This window comes from Dermacentor variabilis, chromosome 3, assembly GCF_050947875.1.
Source record: "Dermacentor variabilis isolate Ectoservices chromosome 3, ASM5094787v1, whole genome shotgun sequence".
In the NCBI taxonomy this organism is placed as follows: Eukaryota; Metazoa; Arthropoda; class Arachnida; order Ixodida; family Ixodidae; genus Dermacentor; species Dermacentor variabilis.
Window position 1 is genome coordinate 172,769,656 of NC_134570.1, and position 22,017 is coordinate 172,791,672.

Genomic DNA, 22,017 nt, shown 5'->3' on the forward strand with positions numbered 1-22,017 from the left:
ATGCATCCCAGCATTCAATGAGGGAGTGCTCAATGGTCTCCGGCTTGTTACATAGCGCACAGTTTGTCGTCCATGGTACAAATATTCCTTTGTCGGCTATCCATGTTTTGACCGGAAGGGTAGATGTATGCAATTTAAAGAAGAACGACTTTACGCTTGCTCTCACAGGCATCCTTTTAACTCTTTTTAAGACATCTTCTCCTGGGCCTCCATAGTATTTCATTCGGTACAATGGCACTGGCATCATAACTTCAACTAAATCCTTGTAAAGTTTCTTTCTTGTTACTGTGCTCAGGTACTGAAGGGAAAACCGAGCTTTTAGTATTCGAAGGGAGTCGACTACCTCTCGCAAGTAGCCTTTAAGCCAATAGTAACAATAAAATTCAAACAGCGCTAGACGACAGGACCAGAAAGAGGAGGAGACAAGCACGGCGCTGACTCAATGAATGGAAAACAAGCAATAATAGCGCCGTGTTTGTCTCCTCCTCTTTCTGGTCCTGTCGTCTAGCGCTGTTTGAATTTTATTGTTACCATGGAACACCAACTAGCCCAATCCGCTGCCCTTCTGCTAAGCCAATAGTTTACAGGTTGCGTACTAGACACAATAAATTCAGGCATAACGCTTTTCAAACGGACCTGGATTATCGTAGGCAAGAATGAATCACTTTGGTTTCGTAAGAATACAAAACGAGAACCAATCTAACGTAAGAATAAATGCGACAATCCAAGACCACCATCTCGAACAGGACGAAACAAGTTAGTTCGACTGACCCTTTTCCCAAGTGGAACCCCAGATAAAAACAGCAAATACTCTGTGCATTTTCTGTTTATTCACACGGGTCATCGACAAAAATGGGAGGACATACCACACTTTGGAAAATAAAAATAAATTACATACAGTTGCCTTTGCAAGCATTGATAACTCCCGACCTTTCCATCCTCCAGTTTTCTCTTTTGCACGCGACGTCTCATCCTCCCAGTATTGCGCGGTACTCTCGTAGTGCCAAAGCGGCACACCCAAATATTTCAAAGGAGACACCATTCATTGTAGGTTTGCAAAGACAGACGGTGTGATATCCCAGCTTCTGTGCCAAAAACCGATACTCTTGTCCCAACTGATCTCGCAGCCGATTTACCTGCAATATCTTTTAGCATCGCTTATCGCCCCTAGAACACTTTGGCGATCTGTACAAAAGATCGCGACGTCATCCGCTCATGCAAGCACTTTAACATGCGACGACTCAAGCTTATAACCATTGATTTTTACATTGCTTATTAGAGATAAACAGAAAGGCTCTCATTATTGTTATCAGTTAGTGTCTTATTCAGCACGACGTTTACCATGCAGTCATTGTATATCATTTTTAGGCCATCGAGTATTGCTGTGCCTATGTTAACATGTTCAAGGATACAAAAAAGAGCTTCATGCGACACACGGTCAGATGCCTTTGCTAAGTCCATCTGCAAGATAGCTACCCGACCGCCAAAAATGTCACAGCACTCATGAATAGTACGAGTTACATGCACATTGGTACAGATAGAGCGACCTTTTATTCCACACAAAAAATAATTTAGCCAACGTGGAGGCACCGGGGAGCGAGCGCTCTACCTCTGAGCTATACCTTCTTTTTCTTCTTTATTACCGGTTTTGCAACAACAATACACACACAAGACATGAAAACTCAAGGCGGGGTTACAATACAATTTGTCAATACATTGAGCGAAAAGCCCTCAGTCGTGCTGTGATTGACGTTGTCACTTAAAATTTCTTTAGTGTGACCAAGGGTTCTACCCTGGCTACCCAGGAAGAAAGACATTCTTTTGTTTTTTCCACTTCTAACAACCGAGCCATGCTCTCTCGAAAGTACAGCCTTGCTGGTCTTCCATCCGGTTCACCGTAGAAGCCAGCCATTCGTCAGCGCCATATACTGTGCAGGCCTGTCAGCATGATTGGATCGAAAGGTACTCCTTCTTCGTTGTCTATCGCAAGTTACCTAATGCCATGTGTGTCTAGTGGGAATTCGTTTTTGATTGTCCTCTGCAACACATCCCAGAAGAACACCGCTTCCCAACAGTGAAGGAAAACGTGGTCGATCGTTTCCGGCTTTTTGCAAATAATGCAGTGAGACCCCCATGGCATATAAAACCCACGCTTCACTAAGAAGGTTCTTACAGGGAGACTTCCGGTATGCAGTTTCAAAAAGAAAGTTTTTGCACTTGGTGCTACTTGCATTCTTTTAACCCGTTTGAGTACGTTCCGACCCAGGTTTGCACTGCATATCACCCTGTACAACGGGATTGGCAACACTATATCCCATAAGTCTTTATACAGTTTCATCTTTTTAACAGAATATAAATAATCATTAGAAAAACGCACACTCAAAAATCGCACACTCGCTACTACTTCCCGAAAATAACCTTGTGCCGTCGCCGTCAGGACTTGCGTGCTAATAACATATCCAGGTAGCAGTCGCCCTAATCTGGCCTGGCACACCGTTTGCAGAAATGGGTCGCTGACCTCGCGAAAGAAGAAAAATCTATTAAGTAATTGTTTGAGAAAAAGGTGTGCCAGTCCAAGTCCCCCACACTTTACACTCCTGAACAAATTTGTTCGACTGCACCTTTCCCACGTAGATCCCCACACAAACCTCGCAAAAACCCCATGCAGTTTCTGCGCATTTACCCTAGAACATTGCATCACTTGTATCACATACCATAGTTTAGCCACAAAATAAATGTTACACATGGTTGCCCTCGCAAACATGGAGAGATAATTCGACCTCCAAGCATTCGCCTTTTCGCGTAAGAGTTCTGCTTCTTGCTGCCAGTAGTCATTATTATTTTTGTAGGACTCAAGCGGCACACCAAGGTACTTCACAGGCGTTTTCTGCCATACAACATTGGCAAAAATCTCCGGGGTGAACGGCCACACGCCGTGCCAAAACCGCAGACACTTTCCCCAGTTTACTCGGCTTCCTGTAACGTCGCTGAAAATTGTAACACTTCGAATGGTTTCTTGAATGCCTTCGTAGTCAATACAACATACCGCGACATCATCGGCATATGCGAGCAGCTTTTTTTTTTTATGCGAAGCATATTACTAGAGCTCAACCCAGCTCCTCAGGCGCGGCGGTGTCGTCTTCAATGACCTTTGACCCCATGCCATACCACGTGACACCGTGACGTCACGACAGAGAAGAAACGGGGCTCCAACTCGCGCCGTCGCTCGCCGCGTCGCGGCGGTATATAAGCAGCTGCGCTTGTTTCTAGGTGGCTTTGGCTCAACTCTTGCAAGATGGGCTGGGTGGGAATCGAACCAGGGTCTCCGGAGTGTGAGACGGAGACGCTACCGCTGAGCCACGAGTACGATGCTTCAAAGCGGTACAAAAGCGCCTCTAGTCAATGCGGTGTTGCCTTAGAAACGAGCAGTTTCTAAGGCTCAGGCGTGCGTCGCTTGCTCAGGCGCACATTTCGTTGCCGCGCCGAACGCTGCGTTGCTCGACGCTCACACGTCCAATGCGGGGCGCGTAGTCGCTGCGCCGTAGCCCATTGTCTTACACCCCTTGGCGGGTCGACGGGAACGCTGTCGCGTTCCACTCTTGAAGGCGAGGCAGAGTAACGCATGATTTGTTTCTTCGTCTAGCCGAACCAAATATAGCCAAGCAACAGCAGTTCACAAGGCTAAACAGTGGTTCAACAACTAAAATAAAGGCTAGTATGCTTCGCATCCTGGGCTTAACCTTAGCTAAGCCACAGCCATTTTTTACCTCTGAAGATTGTAAGCGAAAACCATGGATACAATTATTTTCAATTATTGACAAACATAAGGTTTCAATATATATACAAAACAAAAGTGGACTGATGGGACAGGCCTGACGCACGGAACGCTGCACTTTAATGGGGCCCCCCAATTCTTTGTTAATAATTAGTCTAGTAGAGCAGTTCCGATACGCCAGAGTTACACCATCCGTTATGACGGATCCGACATTAATGTGTTCCAACATTGCAAACAAAATAGCATGCGCTAAGCAATCAAATGCCTTCTCCAGATCCAACTGAAATATGGCCACAAACGCTTCAAGGGAGCCACAACATTCAAGAACCGAGCGCATCTTGTGAACATTCGTCGCTATAGTGCGACCCTCAATTCCACACGTTTGGTGTGGGCCGACTATGTCTTTAACAACCGACTGAAGTCTAGCTGCTAAGACTTTCATTAGTATGTTGTAGTCTACATTTGTGAGTGCTAGTGGTCTGTATGATGTTACACTTTTCAACTTATCTACATCCTCTGTCTTCGGAATCAACACCGTGTGTGATTGACCGAAAGATGGCGGTAACGCCTTACCATCGTACGCTTCGTTAAAGATTCCTACAAGTACTGCTGACAATTCCTTTTTAAACCGCTTGTACTACAGAGCGCAAAGCCCATCAGGGCCCGGTGACTTGCCAGGATTCAAATTGTCAATTGCTCGTTCCACTTCAAAAACAGTTATTGGCGTTTCTAATGCAACTTTTCTTTCTTCATTCAGTTGAGGCATGCTTTTCAAGAAGTTCGTCTTAAACCGTTCTAGGTCCACCTGCCTAAATGCGAACATCTTTTCGTAGTGTTCAAAGAACGCACGTGCGATACTATCACTATATGTAACTTCGTTACCACCCACCTCGATCACGTCAATATGATTACGTCGAGCGTGCGATTTTTCCAGTCCGAGCGCCCTTTTTGTGGGCGCCTCCCCTATCGCAAAGGATTCGGCTCGAGCACGAACTATCGCTCCGCGATAACGTTCCTCATCATGCAGTTCAAGTTTCTGTTTAATATTCCGTATGTCGCTTTTGTATGCTCCCGGTTCTTGGCACTCCAGTTCTGTCAGCTTTTCCGAGATTATTCGCAGTTCCTTCTCTTTTTTTTTTTGTTTCATGCATTATTGCGACGGAACGATCAATGGCTTTCATTTTAATGCACTGTTTAAACTCTTCCCATCGATCTTTTAATTCACCCTCGCCGCTCATTAGAATTTGTTTGATGTAGTCCGATACATATTCTCCGTAACTTTCGTCAGCAGTTAAGTTTGAATTCATTTTCCACAGCTCCCAAGAGAAGCTGCCGCCTTTTTTCGTCCTTGCTATGTCGCATTTAACTAGACAATGATCAGTGAAGGAAATAGGATATACACTGTAACTATTACACATTGGTATCGCTTGAAGCGACAAGTAAATACGATCTAAGCGTGCATGGCTATTTCCTTGGAAGTGCGTGAAACGCACATCTCGCGTCCCTATCATACGTTCAGCCACATCCGCTAATTCGCATTCAGTAATTATCTCGTTCAAAACATCCCTATTTTTATCGCTCCTTAATCCTTTATTACACCGATCTCGGGCACTGAGAACACAATTAAGATCACCTAACAACCCCATCTGCTTTTCAAAAGATATTTACTCTTTTAACATGAAAAAAAACAAAGCCCGTTCCTCCAACGCATTTGGTGCATAAATACATACCACATGCCATTCAATTCCACGCAAAGCAAAATCACATAAAACTAATCTACCAGATGGACTTGAAAACAAAACCTTGCACCGTGATACCGGATAATTTTCTAACAAACAGCACGCAGCCCGCCGACGTCCCTAAGGCGTGGCTCACTACCGCGTAGTACCGCGGCGTAAACCGCTGCACCATGCTGCGGGTCTCTTCGTCACCATCTACTTTTGTCTCTTGCACGGCTAACACATCAAGGTCATAGTCCACCAGCAGCCTACACACTTGGCTCTGCTTTCTCTTGGCGGCCAGACCTCGAACGTTTAGCGTGGCCAATCTAAGCGACGGGTTGGGAGCCATGATTATAGGTCTAGTGAAAAGATTTGGCCCGGAGCATGGTGTTTACCTTTACCGCCTAGCACACCGCTAGACGCCCCCGGAGCCGCCCGGTGGACCGGTACCACTGGAGAGCGGTGGCGGCTTCTTCTCGGACTTGTCTGCGTAAGCGGTGTTCGGTCGTGGCTTGTAGCTGCTGCGCCTGCCCGTTTGCGTCTTCGAAGGCGGCCCATCTTCCCCAATTCCTTGGTTCGCTGCGCTGCTGTCTGCAGCCTTCTCAAGAGGCCGTTTGACCGACGCTCCGACATTGCTGCTCATAGGGTCGTTCTTTGCCGACTGGTCCTCAGCTGTCTCCATTTGCTCGCTGGCTTCCGTTAGGCTGCTATTGCTTTCTTCCTTGGTCTCGTCTGTTGGCTCTTTTGCCGCACCTTCCGTAGCGTTTTCCTTGTCCGGTGGAGAGAGAAGTATGGAGATGCACTGGTGTGGAACAGTGGGTGACAACAAAGCGGGAGGTTTCCTTGGTGTTCAAGGACACTATCACCGTAAGCTCAATACCGCACATTATGTCCATTTATGGACACCAGTGACTCGTACTTATCCCCGGTAGGCCTCCGGTGTGCCTTCGTTGCAAGCGTGTGGGACACGCTCGGCGACAATGCAGAACACCGAGATGCTTACAGTGCCACCGATTTGGTCACTCAGCGGACGCCTGCGTGTCCACCTACGCCAATAAGCTTCGTTCTGGGCAATATAGCGCAGACTAGCCACAACTGGACCATCTCATGGATTCTACACAGGTAGTAGATGCCACCGGAGAGACTGCAGGTGGCATTAGGGACGAATACCAGGAGTCCTTGAAGCCAATGCCAAGCAGTCAGAACAGCTCAAGTAATACAAGCGAAGCTACAGGCGAGGAAGACTCAGTTTGCCAACCTGGCCTAGCAAGCCTTAAAGAAAAGCCCCCTGATGACAAGCAAGAAGAGGAAGAGGCGATGTACATAAGTCAGGCAAGGAAACGTCCGGCACCTTGCAACGACGAAGCAACAGAAAGTTCACTACAGGCGACCGAGAAAGTGTCTCCTATGCCTAGTGCTCAGCGAACTCCCTCTCCTGGTGATAATGTGACGCGCCGGTTTTATCAGCGTAGTCAGGAGAGTGCCACAAAGAAGTCGAAGGGGAGCAAGACCACAGATTTACCTGGCGCCAAGGGCGATGAAACACAAAAGCTTTAGGTGAGCAAAATGGCTACCGCCTTCACCCTCCCCTTATGTGTAGCGACACTCAAGGTAAGTGGGCTGAGGAATATAAGGAGTCAGCTGCAGTTACTATACGTGCTTAGGCAGCATGAAGTTAATGTTGGTGCAGTGCAAGAGACAAAGATATCGTCTGCTGGTGATGTCAACCTTGCGCTGCAAACTTTTCAACCTGATTACGAGGTGTGTATTAGCCAAGCATGTGGTGCTTCCGCTGGATGCTTTTTGTTAGTCAAAAAGCAGTAAAATCATTCTTCATTGTCGCTACGTGTTGATGGGGAAGGCCGTCTTATATGCTGTGCCCTCTCTTTTCATTCCCGTAATTCGTGGTTTATTTGCGTTTATGCTCCCTCAAAAGTGAGTGACAGGAAGGCTTTCTTCCTCTCACTTGCTCCGCTCCCAGATACTGACAGAGATTTGGTACTGTTGGGAGGCTTCAACTGTGGTTGTCATTCCAGAGATCACTCATACCTAACTAATCGTTATGATGCAAGTGCTACTTTCCTGCATCAGTTAACGGAAGATCACAATCTAATAGACGTGGGAGCCTACACACCTCCTTGCGTGTGGTTCACGCACTTTCAAGGCATCTCCCATGCTCGACTTGATCGTGTGTATGTTTCGACGAATCTCTGGTCTCACATTCACAACTACGCCGTGAAGCCTGCTTTTTTCACAAACCACAGATTAGTAGCTGTTTCATGGGGTCCCCGAAAATTTCGCAAGTTTGCTCCAAACTGGGAACTCTGGAAACTTAATACACAACTTTTGCGAGAGGAAAGTTTTGTAAACAAAGTGAAAGAATTATGGCTAGAAATAACACAATGTCAACAGCTTCCATTGTTTGCTCAATGGGAAATGTTCAAAATAGAGCAAAAAATGAAGCGATTGCCATTTCATGTGAGCTGTCTCAAAGAAAAAAAAGCTGAAAAGCATTGCCTTCATGATCTACTTCACAAGCTGCACGCATTCGAAAGCCAGGAACCAGGGTTGTATAGCGATGAAATAAATACAGTTCGCGCACAAATACAGAAATATGAGATGAAAGTGTACAAAGGAGCAAAGGTTCGTTCACGTACAACTCGCTTCACAGAGGAGCAGCCCACAAAAAGGGCTCTCGGTGATGAAAAGCGATACGCGCTTTCCGAGCAAATAGTGGAAATTGAGTCCGGTGGGTCTATATACACATAAACGTCCCAAATAATAAGCCTATTTGAAGCTCATTGTACAGATCTTTTCACTGTAGTTAAGCCTCAGAATGGATACAAAGAAAACGCTGATCAGTTTATTTCACTTATGCCACACTTAGAAGAAGATGATCGACTCAGCGTTGATGGGCCAATAACTCGAGAAGAAATTAATTTTGCCGTCGAAACGCTGCAGAAGAACAAGACGCCTTAGTGCTGAATTTTATATAAAATTTCAGGAATTCCTGTGTCCGTTTTCTGAGCAGCTTTTCGAGGAAGCCTATCAATATGGTGAGCTTCCTCCATCTTTCTATCAGGACCACACAACCTTAATACCAAAGAGCACTGATGCTGAAATAATAAAGAGGGTAAACGGATATATGCCGATATCGTTATGTAACGTGGATTACAAAATATTTGCAAAAGTACTGACAAATAGATGGCAGTCATTACTAAATTAGTAGGTGATTATCAAACATGCGGAATTCGAGGCCGCTCTGTACAGACAAATGTTCATATCGCACGTTCACTCCTTGAGTGCATAGAGGGTAGTACGGATCAAGTAGCTCTTCTCGAGATTGACGTCGTCAAAGCCTTTGATAAGGTTCAACACGAATTTTTGTTCCAACTACTGTGACATCTTCAGTTAGGGGATGTATTATACAATGGTATAACACTTTGTTATGAACATTGCACTACAAAGTTAATTGTGAACCGTACACTCTCAGATATAATACAAGTACAGTCATCCGTTCGTCAGGGTTGCCCGCTCTCGCCTTTACTCTTCGCCATATACTTAGAACCGCTTTGCTTAAGCGTGTTTTGTGACTCGAGCATTAAAGGATACAGGTATGCCGATGAGGAAATGAAAGTGCTAGCTTATGCAGATGACATTGCCTTCTTTTGCGTCGATAAGCCAAGCATTACCAAGGCAATAAACGCTACCCTGCGTTTCTGTGAGACTGCAGGAGCTACTGTAAATTTTGACAAAAGTAGAGGCTTTTGGCTAGGCCTGTGGGCGCTCACTCCCTCTGTATTCGCGAATATTCATTGGAATCAGTCTCCGTTGCGATATCTTGGAGTACCTCTCGATAACTTCCGTAATAGTGGACCTCATTGGACGTCCACGATAACCACTATCCGTCGAAAGGTGACAGCCTGGCAAGGACGTGATCTCTCCATTTTTGCGAGAGCTAAGGCATGCAATACATTTCTCGCTTCTAAGCTTATTTATGTTCTGCAGGTCTTGCACTGCTCACGTGTCCATGTCCAGGCATTTCATAGAATATTTGCATGTTTTATTTGGAATTCATCATGGGAAGCCATGAGGAGGGACAACCTTTTTCTCCCGCTCGATAAGGGAGGCCTGGGTCTTGTGCATTCGTTTGTGCGACAATTGGTCATGCGCTTATTTTACCTTAAAAATGTCCGACATCCATTTCTTCTCGCAGCTAATCGAGCACGTTTTGCGTCACACCTCGCTTTTCTTTTTGTCACGACAAACTTTGCTCAAGAACTACTGTTGTGGGGCTTCGATCCTAAAGGAACTTATCGACACTATTTCATTCTTAAAAGCCAGATTCACCCTTGAATATTTGTTTACCGTTAATCGCACGTCGCTAAATGCAGCACTTATAGATAACCTTTTCCCTGAACCTCTGTACCGAAAGCCGTGTCTGTCTCTATTTGTTCAAGATGTTCTTTGCCGTGTCCGTAGAATATGCACTGCGCCAGCAGCGAAAACGTTTTTTCTTTAAGCTGCACACCTCCACACTGCCAGTTAAAACATGACTTCAGGAAAAAGGACTGTATGTATCCTGGAATACACACTGTAGACTTTGCAATCAACCCGAGACAATAGAACATTGCTTTATACTTTGTCTTGACGCATTTCATTTTGGGACATTTTACAAAGAACTATCAAAAAAGATTTTCCTCTCACATATTATGGTATCCGGTTCCTTCCTTTCAAAAAGACATCAAGTAGTACACCATACGATTTGTTTATGTTATTAGGACTTTATTCATTATGGAGAAGTCGAATGATCGACAGACATGCCGAGCCGCCTCGCTCGACAAGGTCTAACTTCCCAGAAGAGACTGCTCAATCTACATATGATCCCGTACCTATATGGATTTCGCGTCTGGAAGCTTGTGTTTGTTTGCCAGAATTTTGAACTGTCATTGGACTGCATACTGTGCGTGAATTTGTTTCTCATGTATGTTCATATGTAATGTAACTGCATTGGTTTGACACTACCGATAATTCGGGGGTATAGCTCAGCGGTAGAGCACTCGCTTTGCATGCGAGGAGCCCCGGGTTCGATCCCCTGTACCTCCACGTCTGCTAAATTATTTTTATTTTCTATGCAATAATAAAAACGACGAAGTAATCATTTCGCACTGCGCACATAATAGCACGCAATGGGAACTGAAGGAGTCGCCTGCGGTGCAGTGACTTCCTCCGCCACCACATCGTATTAAGTGTAGGCCTTAGAGGTTCAAGCCATAATGCACGTGACTGCATCGAAACTGCTCAGTTTTTCATCAGGCGATTCCGTTACAATACTACATGAAGCGCACAATATTCACGCTTTAGCACGGTTCAGGGGTATAGCTCAGAGGTAGAACGCTCGATTTGCATGGGAGAAGCCCCGGCTTCGATCTCCGGTGCCTCCACGTTTGTTAAATTATTTTTATGTTTTTATGCAATGATGCGATTGCCACGAAACACCTGATGGTCCTGAAGGAACTGCAAGTGAAGGGACAACGGTGCGTTTGCGTGGACCTGCAGGACCAGCAGGTGAATCTTAGGCTTCGCTGGCTGCTGTATGGCGTTTCCGAGGAGCACATCCGGACGGTGTTCGCAACCTTCGGCAAGGTGAAAATGGTGAGCAGGGAGCGTTGGCGCGTCCAAGACATGGGAGACAAGACTTCAGCCACCCGGAGCGTGCTTCTGAAGCTGAAAACTGGCATAAAGTGGAGGACCTGCGTCATTAGGTCCGCATCTGCGGAAAGTAGGCTTTGTTGGTCGTTTCCGGGCGGCCCATGCAGTGGCTGCGCTGCCAAGGCACATGACATGTCCAACGTGATTGCAAAGTCTCCCGCTGCTCAAGGTGCAGACGTTCCGGCCACGTTGACGCTGACTGCATCAAATCCTAAGCTGCCGTGACAGGACCAGCAGCGAGTGACGTTGCTGCAGAGCACGTCATAGATGTGGTCGATACGGAGGACGCCAATAAAGGAACCAGAGACCTGGTTCCGACAGCGACAGTCAGTGGGACGTCGGCCGTCGGCGCAGAAGGCGCGGTTGCTGAGGTTGCCGAGAAGACGAGATGGCCGGTGCAGGTCATGACTGCAGTTGGTCAAGCTGCGGGGCCTTTAACGAAGACGCACCCGGCGACGGCATGACGGCAATGCTGTAGTACGAGGACGTCAACGACAATGAGTGGACAACGACTCTGTGCCCTAGTTAAGCGCCCCCACGACGAGACCAAGAACCGGGACGGTGGTGATTCCAGAACCAGCGAGGTGCCGCTGACGAAGACGCCTCATGGGAGGCGGATGGGCTACAAACCAAAACCTATTGTTCCGCCTGAAAAGAAGCCTGTGGACAAAGCGGTGACGGCCAGAAGGTCGGATGACAGCCAGAAGGGTGACGGCCAGAAGCAAGCTGGAAGCTCCCGGAGGCGGCTAGCCGAGGGCTAGTCGTGAACGTTAAGCACAATGCTCCGGGCCTACTTTTGCCTTAGTTTAAGATGGTTCTAATTCCGCCACTTATTATTGCCACATTAAACGTGAAAGGGTTGGCGGCATGTCGTAGGCAAAGTCAGGTCCTAAGGTTAATCACAGACCACGACATAGACGTACTAGCCGTCCAGGAGACCATGATTGACGGAGAGGAGACCGGGAGCATGGTTCGACGTTTCACTACTTGGTATTTTGCGGTGGTTAGCCATGCGATAGGGGCACGTCTTGGGGTTGTATTCCTTTTGTGAAAAAGCTGCCGGGACTACAGATTCAAAGTATATTTTCATGTAAATATTGTCACGTGGTCGTGACGTCAAAGAACGCAGTAGCAATACTGTGAAAGGCAAAACTAGCTTTTATTGGGCGAACCTGTGCCCACAAAACAGGCTACACTTAAAGCGCAACGAGAGCGGCGAACACAGTCGGCGATCGTCGAAAATCGGATCAGCGGGTCACGCGCGTCTGCCTTTGTAGAGCAGTCGTCGGATGTTCCAGACTAATCGTTCGGACCCGCGTGACTTCCACAAAGTTCTACGCCATTCGCGTCAGGTGATGAAATCAGATAACATAAGGTTCGGCGACAACATACAGCGGATGGAAGCATCGATAACTTTCCAGAAACTTCGGATACATGCAGGCGCGTCCCACGCTGTGCGATTACATTTGTTAGGCGGCGAAACGTGGTTGCCCGATAAAGATAAGTACCGTGTCAATACCCCCCTCTTAAAAAGCATCGACCTGATGCTGCATACAAATGAAAGTAATAAAGAAAAACACCCGTAGCAAAGAAAAAAAATAAGGAAGTTCGTCAGCGTACATAAAGGGGTTTCAGACGCACCACGTGGACCACTTCAGATCGTGTGCGGCGCCGCTGTGAATGCGGAATTCCGTCTGGCACGACCTCATAGTCCAGTGCGCCAATACGTCGAATGACCTTGTAGGGTCCGAAATAGCGGCGTAATAGTTTCTCATTCAGTCCTCGTCGGCGTATCGGTATCCAAACCCAAACACGGCTGCCGGGCTTGTACTCGACGAAGCGTCGTCGGAGGTTGTAGTGTCGGCTGTCGGTCCTCTGTTGGTTCTTGATCCGTAGGCGGGCGAGCTGTCGGGCTTCTTCGGCGCGCTGGAGATAGCTAGCGACGTCAACATTCTCTTCGTCAGTGACGTGGGGCAGCATGGCGTCGAGCGTCGTCGTCGGTTTCCTGCCATAAACCAGCTTAAACGGCGTGATCTGTGTTGTTTCTTGCACCGCAGCGTTGTAAGCGAATGTTAAGTACGGCCGGACGGCATCCCAGGTCTTGTGTTCGACGTCGACGTACATTGCTAGCATGTCGGCGAGGGTCTTGTTCAGGCGCTCCGTGAGACCATTCGTCTGCGGATGGTAGGCAGTTGTCCTCCTGTGCCTTGTCTGGCTGTACTGCAGAATGGCTTGGGTGAGCTCTGCTGTAAAAGCCGTTCCTCTATCGGTGATGAGGACTTCTGGGGCACCATGTCGCACCAGGATGTTTCAGCAAAGTTTCAGCAAACCGGGTAAAGTAGTCCGTCGCCACGACGATCCACTTATTTCCAGATGTTGACATCGGAAACGGCCCCAACAAATTCATCCCAATCTGCTGGAATGGTCAGCGAGGAGGTTCGATCGGCTGTAGTAATCCTGCTGGCCTTGTCGGTGGTGTCTTGCGTCGTTGACAGTCTCGGCATGTATTGACGTAACGGGCGACGTCGGCGGTCAGACGCGGCCAGTAATACCTTTCCTGTATTCTCGACAGCGTCCGGGAGAATCCGAGGTGACCAGCGGTTGGATCGTCGTGTAGGGCGTGCAGTATTTCTGGACGCAGCGCTGACGATACAACAAGAAGGTAGCTGGCGCGGACTGGTGAGAAGTTCTTCACGAGCAGGTTGTTTTGTATCGTGAACGAAGACAACCCGCGCTTAAATGCCCTAGAGACAACGTCGGTGTTCCCTTCCAAATACTCGACGAGGCCTTTTAGCTCCGGGTCTGCTCGTTGCTATTTAGTGAAGTCTTCCGCGCTTATTATCCCAAGGAAGGCGTCGTCGTCCTCGTCGTCTAGCGGCGGGGGATCGATGGGGGCGCGCGATGAGCAGTCGGCGTCGGAGTGTTTTCTTCCGGACTTGTATATTACCGTGACGTCATATTCTTGCAGTCTGAGGCTCCACCGCGCCAGCCGTCCTGAAAGGTCCTTTAATTTAGCTAGCCAACACAACGCGTGATGGTCACTGACGACTTTGAATGGCCTCCCATAGAGGTAAGGGCGGAATTTAGCTGTAGCCCAAATGATGGCGAGGCATTCCTTTTCAGTCGTAGAATAATTGCTTTCCGCTTTTGACCGCGACCGGCTAGCATACGATATCACCCGTTCAAGTCCTTCTTTCCGCTCGACTAGGACGGCACCGAGGCCTAGGCTACTGGCGTCAGTGTGGATTTCGGTATCGGCGTCCTCGTCGAAGTGTGCGAGTACCGGCGGCGACTGCATGAGTCGTTTGAGTTCTTGAAATGCCTTGGCCTGCGGCGTTTCCCACTTGAACTCGACATCACATTTGGTTAGATGTGTTAGCGGCTCCGGGATGCGTGAAAAGTCCTTGACAAAGCGCCTATAGTAGGCACACATGCCAAGGAATCTGCGCACTGCCTTCTTGTCGGTTGGCTGCGGGAATTTTGCGATGGCAGCTGTCTTCTGTGGGTCGGGGCGTACTCCTGATTTGCTGATGACGTGGCCTAGGAACAAAAGCTCATCGTAAGCGAAGCGGCACTTTTCCGGCTTCAGAGTGAGCCCTGATGACTTAATGGCCTCTAACACTGTCGCAAGCCGCCTGAGGTGATCGTCTCGAAATTTCCGGCGAAGACAACGACGTCATCCAAGTAAACAAGGCACGTCTGCCACTTTAGTCCGGCTAACACCGTGTCCATGACGCGCTGAAACGTTGCAGGCGCCGAGCACAGTCCGAATGGCATGACCTTGAACTCGTAGAGGCCGTCTGGCGTGATGAAGGCAGTCTTTTCGCGATCTCTCTCGTCGACCTCTATTTGCCAGTAGCCAGACTTGAGGTCCATCGACGAGAAGTATTTAGCGTTGCAGAGCCGATCCAATGTGTCGTCTATCCGTGGAAAGGGGTACACATCCTTCTTCGTGATCTTGTTCAGTCGACGATAATCGACGCAGAAGCGTAGGGTTCCGTCTTTTTTCTTCACCAGTACTACAGGAGAGGCCCACGGGCTTTTCGACGGCTGGATGATGTCGTCGCGCAGCATTTCGTCGACTTGTTGTCTAATAGCTTTACGTTCTCGCGTCGAAACTCGGTAAGGGCTCTGGCGGAGTGGTCGAGCCCTCTCTTCGGTTATTATGCGATGCTTTGCAAATGGTGTTTGTCGAATCCTCAATGACGTCGAAAAGCAGTCTTTGTATCGTCGGAGAAGACTTCTGATCTGTTGCTGCTTACTCATAGGAAGACTTGGATTCACGTCGAAGACTGGTTCGGGGACTGTGCTCATCGAGGTAGATGCGGCTGAATCCGAGATGACAAAGGCAGTGCTGGTTTCCACAATCTCCTCGATATATGCGATTGTCGTGCCCTTGTTGATGTGCTTGAACTCTTGGCTGAAGTTGGTTAGCATAACTTCAACTTGCCTTCCGTGGAGTCGAGCGATCCCTCTTGCGATGCAAATTTCACGGTCGAGCAGTACATGTTGGTCGCCCTCGATGACGCCTTCTACGTCAGCGGGTGTTTCGGTGCCGACGGAAATAATAATGCTGGAGCGCGGCGGGATGCTCACTTGATCTTCGAGCATGCTCTAGGCGTGGTGACTACGACAGCTCTCCGGCGGTATCGCTTGACCTTGCGACAGCGTTATCGATTTCGACTTCAGGTCGATGACTGCGCCATGTTGATTCAGGAAGTCCATGCCGAGAATGACGTCTCGTGAACACTGTTGGAGGATAACGAAGGTGGCAGGGTAAGTCCGGTGATGAGCGGTAATTCCTGCCGTGCAGATCCCAGTCGGCGTAATCAGGTGTCCTCCAGCGGTCCGAATTTGAGGGCCTTCCCATGCAGTCTTTACTTTCCTCAACTGGGCGGCGATGGGTCCACTCATGACGGAGTAATCGGCTCCTGTGTCTACTAAGGCGGTGACTGCGTGGCCGTCGAGAAGCTCGTCGAGGTCGGTGGTTCTTTGTCCTGCATTACAGTTCGGTCTTGGCGTCGGATCACGGCTGCGTCGTGTTGAACTGAAGTTGGAACGTCACGTCGTCAAGTCGTCTTTCGTCGGTGTAGTCTTGGCTTCCTGATTTCGTCGGGACGGCGGCGTGTCGTTATGTCGTCGAGGTAGCTTCTTCGGTGTCTTCGTCGGCGGCGGAGGATCTTCGTCAGTTCGACGAACAGCAAGCGCACCTCCATCGGTTGCTGCTTTTAGTTTTCCGGATATGGGCTCGCTGACCGGCCCCGGGCTGGGCCAATGTATGGTCGGCGCTGCGGCGACAGGTAGCGGCCTGGTGATGGCGAACGCTACGGTCGTCGAGAGCTCCAATGAGTAGCGGCGAGGTAGTCGGCGATATCGCGGGGGCGTTCACCTTGCTGCGGGCGCGGAGCGTTCACGGCGCAACCTCGCAGTCCCATCTCCCGGTATGGAGATCGTCGGTAGACGTGACCCGCTTCACCGCAGTAGTAGCAGAGCGGGCGGTGGTCAGGGGCGCGCCAAATGTCCGTCTTCCTCGGGTAGGTGCGCTGGGCGACGGGTGGTCGTGATGGCGGCCGCGGCGGCGGACGACGGAACTGCGGCGTGACAGGGCCCTGGCGCGGTCGCGGAGGGGGACCTTGACGGCGTGCGACGGCGGCGTAGGTCATCGCTTGTGGCTCAGGCTGGGGCGATTCAGGGGCTACTCCAAGTTGTTGGAGCTCCTCACGCACGGCGTCGGCAATCGAAGCCACTTGAGGCTGTGATGATGGGAACAGCTTTTGTAGCTCCTCCCGCACGACAGCTCGGATAGTCTCGCGTAGGTCGTCGGTGGCCAGTGACTGAACTCCGGCGTAGTTTGTCGGGTTCGTGCGGCAGTCGAATTGCCGGTTTCGTATCTCGAGTGTCTTCTTGATGCTGGTGGCCTCGCGAAGAAACTTGTCGACGGTCTTCGGTGGGCTTCGCACCATTCAGGCAAAAAGTTCCTCCTTCACACCACGCATCAGCAGGCGGGCTTTCTTCTCCTCGGACATTTCTGGGTCGGCGTGGCGGAACAGACAGCTCATTTCCTCAGTGAAGATCGCAATCGTCTCATTCGGCAGCTGCGCTCTGGTCTCCAGTAGAGCTTGGGCTCGCTCTTTTCGCACGACGCTTGTAAATGTTTGCAGGAAGCCGCTACGGAAAAGTTCCCAGGTCGTTAAGGTGGCTTCTCGGTTCTCGAACCACGTCCTGGCCGCGCCTTCCAATGCGAAGAAGACATATCGCAGTTTGTCGTCGCTGTTCCAGTTGTTAAACGTAGCGACTCTCTTGTACGTCTCAAGCCAGCTTTCCCGGTCCTCGAAAGTTGAACCGCGGAACGTCGGGGGCTCCCTGGGCTGCTGCAGCACGACGGGGGACGCTGGGGCTGCCATTGGGGTGGACTTGGTGGCTATCTTCCTAGTCGTCTCCGGCAAAAGTCCGTGCCCCGGGGGCAGTCCTTGCAGCCTGCAGCTACCTCGCTTGTTCTTGGCGACGTTGGTGTCTTCCGCGTGAGGGCTTGGGTCACGGCTTTGTGGGGGCGTCCGGTACATGAACGCAAAGCACCTCCACCAGATGTCACGTGGTCGTGACGTCAAAGAACACAGTAGGAATACTGTGAAAGGCAAAACTAGCTTTTATTGGGCGAAGCGGTGCCCACAAAACAGGCTACACTTAAAGCACAACGAGAGCGGCGAACACAGTCGGCGATCGTCGAAAATCGGATCAGCGGGTCACGCGCGTCGGCTTTTATAGAGCAGTCGTCGAATGTTCTGGACTAATCGTTCGGACCCGCGTGCCTTCCACAAAGTTCTACGCCATTCGCGTCGGGTGATGAAATCAGATAACATAAGGTTCGGCGACAACAGACAGCGGATAGAAGCATCGATAACTTTCCAGAAACTTCGGATACATGCACGCGCGTCCCACGCTGTGCGATTACATTTGTTAGGCGGCGAAACGTGGTTGCCCGATAAAGATAAGTACACGTGTCAATATGGAAGAATTGTGTTTTTTTACGTTGTGATGTGTGATGTTAGTATCGTGTCACATGCGTGTATACGCTCCGAATTCAGTGGATGGGCGTGTCCTTCTTTTTCGACCCTTGTACAGTATGTCCGTTGTGATATGCGAGTTATCTTGTTAGAGAACTTCAATTGTGTCTTGAGTGCTTGAGACGGAGTCAATAATGCCGGTGTGGGTGACCGAGGTAGTGAAGTTTTATCAAAACTAATAAGTGAAAATGAACTCGATGATGTTTTTGAGTGCCTGGTAGGGGGGCGTGAAGTGACTTTTGCAGTTTTTCAGGGCAGTAGGCATGCACGATTGGATAGCATCTATATTTTGTTGGACACGATGCCAAAATGCCACGGGTATTCTGTTGTACCCGAGTCGTTTTCGGATCACTTCCTGGTAAAGTGTCATGTAGGTATAGTGGAAACGGGACATGCTTTTAATTGGGATTTGCGGAAATTTCATGCCTTGCTACTAAAGAATGAGTCATTTGTAGGGACAGTACGCGATGCGCTTGATGAAATACGCGAATTTGTAGCGGGAAATATTGCGTAGGAGTTAGAATACTTTAAACAGAATGCTATAATGGAGGCCTTAGATGCATCGAGGTGCCTAAAATTTGAGAGGGAATGAAAGAAATGTGCTTACGAACACTTCTTGAAACGCTGATAACGCTTGAATGCAGAGACCCTCGCCTGTACAGACGTGTCAAACGTCTGTCGTCTGAAATGCTTCAGCTGTTCGACAAGGAGCGTTATGAAGGTCTCGTGATGCCTGCGGCACGAGAACGTGATTATTTTATCGTTAATTTATTTATGTTTCATTAATTTATCGTTTCTTTATTTCATTTATTAAGAACAAGTAATTTCCCCTATGTTGTCCTTGGTGTCAGTGTTTTTTGACTTCTTTTGATATGACTAATAAAAATCGGGCCCCTCAGTTAACCCCCTTTCTTATCGTTTGTTTTGTGACGTGTAATAACTGTGTTTGTTTTTGTTTCCACGATCGTCCCGACTTAGTCCCACCTGACATGTGTACCTCGGTCAACTATTCGTTTGTAGCGCTTTTCGGATTAAAACACATGGGAGACTGCGCTTGTGTCGCGTGCTTCCTGAATCCGTTTTCTTCTCGGTGCAACGGCACATGCGCGTTGCCCTAGCGAATTAGTCACAAAACGTTTCGAAGGGTAGCGCGCGCGCGACCTTTTGGCGTTCTTTTACCTTGGCATTGCCTTTCAAAAGAAATCATTCACATAAAAAACTTCAACTTTGTTGCTCAGAAACAATCATTTATCGTCGCGTGCAATCTTAGGAAAGCAGACGAACACGGAGAATCAGTCACTAAGTTCACTTGCATGCGTCCGCAAGCTGAAGGTACAAAATGTACACGGTGTAACGAAGAAGAAGAGCACCCATTACAACGGGAATAAGTAAACTCGAATGCCTTGCTCTCGTTCTAAGCGGCGGTGCCTTACCGATTGCAACTGTCCGCGTTACGCATTAGAACAAAGTAGGCTTGGACCAGCTACACATCCAGTCAAGGAAGATAAGGGCGGACATTGAAAAGGTTCACGTCAGTGCTGGCATTAAGCACGTGGCGTAGCAGAATGTACCGCTCGCTGCCCCTGCAGGGCTCCACGTACGCGTCCATGTCCAGATCATGTACGAGTACGCACATGTCGCGGTCACGAGGCCCTTCCTTGCCGTACGACAGTTTTCTCCTCAGCGACTCGTAACTATCCACCGAATACCACGTGCCATCCTCCACCGCCGCGCGCACAATAGCCTTGGACGCGTTTGCAACCTGACGAAATGGGGCGCCGGAGCACAGTTCAGAGATGGCCCTGTACCCCACCCTGCGGCTCACGTTGGTAGCAGGCAGAGGACGCTCCGTCTCTCCTCGTCTGGCGTAGATGGCGAGGGAGAGGCTGACGCATATCTTCGACCTTAGCTCTGCGTAAGCGCGGAGCCTCTCGAGAAAGCTCTTCATGACTCGAAAGGAGGCCATGGGTCCTTCGGCCGCGGGCACTACCTCGGTGGACGCGTGGATTGAAAGAAACAGAATGTCGACTCGGTCTCCGAGTTGCGAGAGCATGGAGTTAGCCAGTGGGACGTCTGCAGGCACCATGAGTCCCACTAGGCCAGCGCCCTCGGGAAAGTTCAGCGCCAGAATGTCCCGCAGGTCGGCAAGCAGGTCTGCGAGCCACGTGAGCGGGTCCTTCATGCGCTCACGGCAGAGCTGGCTGCCGTGAGCAACCCAGTGGACCACGACGCCGTCCAGCCTGTGCCGCCGAATGTTCATTAGCACGTCTGCCACGAAGAGTGAGCGCGTTGGTGGGCTGACGCCGAGAAGGTACATGTCTGCGGCGTCCTCTGCGCGACCTCCGACCGTCACATAGATGGGAATGGACGAACCTTGCACTGCTCGAACCCTGTGGAGCTGCTCGATTCCGTAGCGTCGGTCGAACTCGGGCACCCGGCTCCTCAGTCGGCCAGCCGACAGTCCCATGGACCAGTAAATGAGGCCAGAACAGAGGTTGAGAGGCAGGTGACGCGGTAGGAAGTCGCGACCGTCGGCACCCCGATAGAGCGAGTTGTTGTAGAGGCAGAGCACGGGAGCCGACGGGTGTACGGAAAGTCGCAAGGCGCCGTTGTCGGGGTAGTTATCGTTGATTCCGGTAAGGTCATCGGGGCTGACAGTGCCGAAGCTTTCCGCGCGGCAGGAAGTTGGCAAGCCCAAGAACAGGTCGTCATCTGTGCCCCTGCTGGCGTTGTCGGGAAGGACAGCGTTCTTCGCCGAAGTCTCCTTCCACGCACCGACCTTGGTGTGACCGATCCAGTAGGGAAGCAGGAGCAAGAAGAGCGGCACGATGAAGAACGAGGTGCACACGGCGCCGAAGACCCACAGCTGCAAGAGGCGCCCTGCGGTGACGGGCGACTGGTCTGAAAGCTGCTCAGGCAGCACTTGCACCTCGGAGGCGAGAGGGCGCAGCGCCGTTGGTTGGCTATTCGGCTGCAGTGCCAGGGCCGAGGAGCCTTCGAGGAACGAGGTCAAGGCCTTGTTGGTGCTCGTGCTGATCCAGGTGAAGAAGGTGGGCTCGCTATCACTTCCTTGGATCCGCGCCGGGGGCCTAATCTCGTCTGACGTCGTAGACGAACGCCTAGAGGCATTCATGGCGTTCATCAGAACGATCTTCTTCTTCTGCTAACGGACACAGGTTCACGTGCGTATAGGCACTGCCGTTAGAATGGCGTGATATTGCGAAAGACGATAAAGACTCGCGCATGCATGGTAGCCGGTAGACCGTAGTTTCTGATGGGCCCGGCTAATGTCAAACCATTACAATCTGTTTTTATTCAAAATGCGCAATTATCTGTCCTGGGTAGTCCAAGTGACTTGGACCGTTAAAGCTACCTTCTTCAGCTACATTTGCAGTCGCGTTATACTTTTTCGTGTGTGCCAATGGCTTAAACAACTAACTCGAGACGGCGCCGATGAAATCATATGACCTGCAGCTCTTTTCTCAATTCGTCTGGGCGAAGAAAGAATTCTTTCACGCTGACTCTCAAAATACATGTTTCTCGGTCTCTCTCCCTATTTCTTCTGGGGTCTTCCCCCCTGCCGGTTCGCTGCACAGTAGCATGCAGGCGATTTTTTGCCGGCTAATCAATTAGCCTGTCAATAAAGAGCTTCCTCTTTCCCTCTCTCTCGAGGCGGTGCCAAGTAAATTTGTACATATCCCACGATCAACCTGCGTAATACGAAGGTTATTCACTAAGCGTCTCT

The 22,017-nt window shown here is 49.7% G+C and overlaps 1 non-coding gene across 1 annotated transcript; it reads left to right on the forward strand.

Moving 5' to 3' along the window:
• Window positions 1-10,530: 10,530 nt before the first annotated feature.
• Window positions 10,531-10,602, forward strand: TRNAA-UGC (transfer RNA alanine (anticodon UGC)). The gene has a single exon. It is a non-coding gene; the product is annotated as a tRNA-Ala (tRNA).
• The last annotated feature ends 11,415 nt before the right edge of the window (window positions 10,603-22,017 follow it).